Source organism: Elaeis guineensis, chromosome 1 (assembly GCF_000442705.2).
Source record: "Elaeis guineensis isolate ETL-2024a chromosome 1, EG11, whole genome shotgun sequence".
In the NCBI taxonomy this organism is placed as follows: domain Eukaryota; kingdom Viridiplantae; phylum Streptophyta; class Magnoliopsida; order Arecales; family Arecaceae; genus Elaeis; species Elaeis guineensis.
Window position 1 is genome coordinate 1,065,291 of NC_025993.2, and position 6,000 is coordinate 1,071,290.

At 37.5% G+C, this 6,000-nt stretch overlaps 1 pseudogene; it reads left to right on the plus strand.

Moving 5' to 3' along the window:
* The first annotated feature begins 753 nt into the window (after window positions 1-753).
* Window positions 754-5,624, plus strand: LOC140854872 (uncharacterized; annotated as a pseudogene).
* The last annotated feature ends 376 nt before the right edge of the window (window positions 5,625-6,000 follow it).

Consider the following 6,000-nt stretch of genomic DNA (forward strand, 5'->3'; position numbering starts at 1 on the left):
ACCTACAAGCATCATCTGTCATGTGTCCACTTTTACAGCATAATTCAAGTGTGTATAAGTATTTTTATATTTTTTTATTGATATTTCTATTATGAATTTTACACCTACCACTTTGCCATTTCATTATACAAAAAGTTATCAAGTTCGGGCAAATCGAACCTAAAAATAAGGCTGGCATTGCGCACAATACAGTGTCCCCAGTCTGCTCAGAAATGATTCCCAACAAACATCAGGCAAAAAACACCACGATTGATCGATCAACCAATGCATAAACAGTAGCATCCTCATATCAGTAAGTAATCCTTTTGAGTGGTTAGCAAACAATAAAGGAACCAAGGGCCAAAATCAATAATTTGTCAAAAAAAAAACCTTTTTCTCCATCTATTAAATTATTTTTGTCCCCATGCTCCCCAAAGTATGACAAAAACATGCTCGATAAGCCTACGCTCTTTAAAGTTTGGAGCACAATCTTAATCCCGTAGCTACAAAGATCCCATACCGAACGCATAACTGATTTCTCCCGCCTTGCGAACCCCGCTGCTCCATCCGACACAATAATATTCTTCTCACTGTTCTACCTCCATTTGATGCCCTTCTTTCTCAACGGTCGATCCGGTCAACCTCGCCGAGCAGAAAATCTCCGTCTCCGCTTTAAAAAATCCAAACCCTCGTCCCTGCTTTCCCCATCTCTCTCGTACTTCAGCTTTCTTGGCATTCTCTTCCAGAATTCTCGTCTTCGCCGAGGGCAGTGAAATGCCGGTCACCGGAGAAGATGGCGTGCCCGCCGGCTCCGAGGAAGCGGAGGAGGAGGCCCTGCCCCTCTCCTCGTCCGCCCAAGGAGTTGTTCGTCTCGCCGGAGCTCGACGCCTTCTTCGCCGCCCACCACACCCCCTTCCAAAACTGACTTTCTACATCCAAAAACCTCTTTATTTAGTTGTTGTTCATTATATTATATCTGTCCAACAAAATCTTTAGGAAGGTCTTTGACACATGCATAAGATTATTAACATATCCGTGTGTATTTGTGTGTGCTCCGTGGAAGCATAATCCTACGTATCCATATTTAGAGCATACCAAAAGGTTTTGCAATAATTTGCAAGCTTCTTCGAACCAAAACTTGAAAATTAAAGCCATGTTTGTCCTCATAATTCATGATCCGGAGCATTCTTTTAATTAAAAAGATTTCTCTTTTTTTTTTCTTCTTCTTTTTTTTGGTGGGTGTTTGTGTGTGTGCGCGTGGGTGGGGGGGGTGGCGGGCATCATGTGTTAGAAAAAGAAACCAACGATATCAATCTTTTTCATTCACCTTCCTCTTCTCACTCGTATCTACATTTGCAACCTCAAACTTCATGATGTGCTGCCCAAGCCTTCTGGATTTTGCTTGTGAAAACTACTTTGTGATGCATTGAGTGTTGAAAATCATCCAGTTGAAAGCAGATTATAATACACTAGAATCCCTTAAAATGTTGAGATCGGAAATGATCGATTACTTGAGCTATGTTTTTCGAATTGAAATTCTCGATGCATCCAACTACATTGTTTCCGGAGATAAGTCGTGACTTCTCAAATGCAGTAATGTAGCCAATTTTTATGGTTTCTGACCATGCATGATTTGATTAAAAGCAAGGAACTAGTAATATTAAACCAGGGTTTTGTGCTGTGACATTGGGAAATTTATGAGATTTTCATTCGATGACTTGACTTTGTTTTTGAGAAGAAAATGTGTTTCTCAATTTCTTCATTTCATTGAGAGATTGAATTATTAAAATGAACAAGACTAACGCCAGCCGACTTGAGATACAAGTGTTTTTAACTCATAAGAAAATTTGATAGGAGCAATGGATCGAAGACCATTCCGCCCAAGCCAAATTTTAGTTTGTTCCATTAAAGCCTCAGTGTGATGAGAAGTAGTTTCAAAAATCCTGCACTTCCTCTCTAACTAGATCTTCCACCATATGGTCATCACAAGCAGATTCCAGCCGACTTGATTTTGTTACTTATCCACAAAATGCTGACAGAAGAGTTGGAAATCTGGAAAGCAGCCTACAACATTTGGGGGACCATGTAAAGTGAAAGTACCCTCAGGTTTTGCTAAAGGTTTGAAGCCTCTGATAAAGCACAGCTGAAAGCAACCCTAATAGACCTTAAAGAATTGCCACCCATATCTCCAGTGCATGGCCAATCATGTCATGCCACTAGTGCCCACCACACATGCACAGCAAGATAATGGAAAATGCAGGTGGGCTAATCATACCATGATCTATATTTTTTGTCACAAAAGGCTAATCAATCACAGACAAATGAATTTGCCTGCTGTTCCCTCTTCTTTTTCTTTCCTTTCTTATTCTATCATTATTTGTCATGTAAAGGACAACTGAGAGAAACAGATCCTAGCTTCTTGTGATTTAGTGGTGGAAGTTGGGGTTTGAAGCATTACCTACTTCAGATGGCCAAAATACTCTTTTATTTTTCTTGCTTCTAATGGGCTACTTGTTCGACCTGCATATTTCTTCCTTTTATCAAGCTATGCAAATGTGATGTGGAATCTGGCAGTCACGAATCACAGAAATAAGAATTTCATGAGTTTAGCCTAAGAAAGTAAGAAAAGATTAATGATTTTTCACTTGTTAATGATCTAAGGCACGACACTCTTAGGTTGGCTTCAAAATTCCCCCCCTTGTTATTGCTATTCAGAGTAGCAGCCAGCAGGCTGCTGTTGTGTCGTATGATGGACTCAAGCCTCTAATAGTCTCAGTGATGTCTCTTGTATTTATTTTTATTATTATTTTTTATTTATCTTCTTTATGCTTTGACCCTGGCGACAATATCTGATAAAACTAGTCTCACATATTTTTGCTTTAATCTGTCATGTCTAACCTATGGAGATTTTCATTATGCTAACTCTAAAGTGCAATCTCTGATTCTTTTTTTTTTTTTTTGCCTTCTTATATTTTGCCTTTCTTATTCCTTTTTTGTTGGCTGACAGCAACTTGTCTTTGCATCTTTGTAGTGGATAGGCTAGTGAATCATGAAAAAGATATTTCACATGTCTAACCTGATTATCTTTTGGAATATTTATTTTTGAGCAAAAAAGTTGGCAGATTGACCCTATTTTGTTTTAGCGTATGTGAAACAAACAGAGACCAAGTTCCCTTGGGAACATACAGCGAATAACAAAACAAGTATCCAATATAGCTCAGAGTTTGGAACAAAGAAAGAAGAATATGAAACAAAAGGAATAGTTATTTTTATTAGCATGAAGAGGGATATTGCGAAAGGCCCTCTTTCCCAAGATTCAACTTCACTTCATATCAAATGCATCTATTCTAAGCTAGTCTAGCTTTAGTGCCTTACCATATTAATGTGTTAATTTCTTAGTATTTTGTTTTGAACTTCTTTTCTTTCTTAGAACTCGTTTTTGTAAAGTTCTACCACTCATAATAATGATTTATTACCACTTATGCGTCTTCTTTTCTTGTTTCTTTTCTTTCCTTTTCCTTTTCCTTTTCAAGGAAATAGGATGGGCATATGCCTGCTCGAACTCATTTCTTCCTTTTGTTGATCGAAGAACTTTCATGCAGAAGTAGCCCAACATCTAATATACTTTCTTCCAAAGTCATGTTAAGACTTCAGAAAACCTTAAAATTCAGATACTTTTTTTGCAAATCTTTGAAGTTGAACTAATGACAGCATGCTTTAAATCAGCCGGGAAAATTGCTGTATTTCATCTAGTTGCAGTGGACTGGACAAGGAAGCAAAATATGATTTTGTTGTCTCAAACATTTTTAGAATTTAATACTTCTATTAATACTAGCTCGTGGTGGTGACTGTATTATTAGAAAGCAGAAGCTCTAATACATCTATGAAAAGATTTCAATTTTTCAGGATAAAATTTTTATACAATATGTGAATGATAAGCTACTTGGGATCTGCAGTGAGGCAGTAGGACGAGTGTTTTGTATATTAACAGTGAAAAAAGATGTTTTTTGTCTTTAGGTGAATTTATATAAAGAGTGGAAATAATATTGTATCTGAAATGATTATGGTTATTTTGCCACCACTCAACTTCGAGATATGTGTACCTACCAGTTGAGCTAACAGCTGTTGGTCAAATTTATTATTTTTTTATTAATTAAGTTTAATGGTATTTTAGAAGCAAACTTTACTAATTTACTAGACAGATTATAATATGAATTGGGTTGATAATTGTGGACCTAATGTTCTTTCTCTTTGGGGGTGTGTGTGTGTGTGAGGTTTTGGTTGTTTGCTAACTGGCTTAAAACTTCCGCAGCATATTGATGCGATGAAAGCAGATGGTGATATAAAAAATGTTCATGAAATGAATGTTTCTAAATCCAAGGATGTTGAAGAAACACGTAAGGGAGAAAAGATCAAAGTGGAGGGTTCACAAAATGTTGAAGCATCTATAACAGAATCAGATAAAAGGCCAGGAGATAAAGAAAATGTCACCGTGGCTGAACAAGTAAAAACAGAAGAAGATGATAAGTCTACTGCAACACCATCAGTTGAGGTTGAAGCAGAGAACCAAGTTAATGCAACTGATACTTCTGAGCCACCAACTGAGGCTGTAGAAAAACCAGCAGAGGATACAGAGGCATCTAAAATGCAAGAAAAAGAACCTGAAGCAATAAAAGAGCCAACAGTTGAAGAAATTGAAAGTAAGGAAGAAGCTCCAGTAGTTTCTGCTGCACCAAGTTCAACATCAGTGGGACCTTCAACAACATTTACTGTATTGGAGTCTACACCTGATGCCATTATAATCCCCAGTGTGGAAGTTAATGAGCTTAAGGAAGTTCAGGTAGGAGCTTTAGTTCCTGATGTAATAGAAAAGAGAGATTTTGATCCCAATGCTGATGCAGGTATGGAGGAATTTATGGATGGAGAAGGTGGTTCTACTGCAATTAAGGTTGAGGCTATTCATACCACCTCAGCTACTCAAGTTGCTGAACAGGCTGGGAAGCCCGAAGTTAAGGTTGAAGAAGAGAAGCCAGAAAAGACTGAGTTCAAAAAGCCAACTTTAAGTGAGAAAACCAGAAGATATGATGCTGCTGAAGTTGTTGAAGTCTCTGGGCAAGAAAAGGCTTTAGGAGATGTTGAGGTGGTCAAGGAGAAAAAAGATGAAAGTTTTTAGGGGGACGATGCAACTTTCATAGAGACCTCCAGGGACCTTGATGTGGTTGGAGGGGAAAGCAATGTTAATGCGTCTGTTAGAGAACTAGAACATGACTCTAAGGAGGCCAAGTCAGAATTGAAGCCAGCAAAAGCCATGCAGACCATTAAGACCGAAGGTTCAGCAGACAACAAGGAAGAGATTGTGAAGGCTGATGATCAAAGTTCAGTTGAACCCACCAAAGAAGGTGGTGATACAAGGACAGATGTAAAGGCTCCTGAACAAAAGGTTATAGATAAGACATCTCAACGCCAGTCAAATAACATAATATCAAAGGTGAAGCTGTCAATTGTTAAAGTGAAGAAGGCAATTGTTGGGAAATCACCCAGTTCAAAGACCAATGTCATCTAAAGGAAAAGATGAGTTAATGTTGAAAAACAGAGACGGAAGAAGAGATAGAGGAAGAGAAGAAGATGGGATTTCGAAGGAATGAGGATCTACAGGGTCCTTTTTATTAATTTTCAGAATCTCAACTTAAGAATTTTACAACCATATTTTTCTCTAATCAGAAAAAATATATTTTCAATTAGAGAGAATTTTACAACCATATTTTTCTTTAATTAGACAACCATATACAACCATATTTCTCTCTAATTAGGAAGATTACATTCCCAATTAGAGGGATCTACATTCCCAATTAGAGAGATTTATAGCTCATTTCAACACTTCCCCTCAAGATGGGTTCTAGATATCATAAAGACCCATCTTGTCACAAATAAATGAAAAAGATTGTAAACTAAAACCTTTAGTCGAAATGTCTATCAGCTGACTAACAGATCGCACATAGGACATACAAATGATTATAGCAT